This window comes from Myotis brandtii, unplaced genomic scaffold (genome assembly GCF_000412655.1).
Source record: "Myotis brandtii unplaced genomic scaffold, ASM41265v1 scaffold92, whole genome shotgun sequence".
Taxonomy (NCBI): domain Eukaryota; kingdom Metazoa; phylum Chordata; class Mammalia; order Chiroptera; family Vespertilionidae; genus Myotis; species Myotis brandtii.
Genome location: NW_005371791.1, coordinates 818,826 through 819,102, shown reverse-complemented (window position 1 = coordinate 819,102; position 277 = coordinate 818,826).

Here is a 277-nt window from a genome sequence, read left to right as displayed (position 1 = left end):
GTGAGTGAGGTTTTTGCGGCTTCAAAGGGTATTTCAAGTTTCCGGAGCTCCTCCCCTCTGCACCGTGTGACAACAACAACTCGTCCAGCCGGCAGCCTGCACTTTTCAGCTCATTTTCTCTCTGTCATTCCCCTCTCAATCTTTGATCAATGTACTTGCCAGGGAGAACCCAAGTCCTCAAACCTCCTCCTTTTCACCTTCATCTTTAACTTTGTGCTAGAGCGGGACCCACACAACAACAGCCGACCCTCCCCGCCCGCCCCTCGCCCCCCCCAAA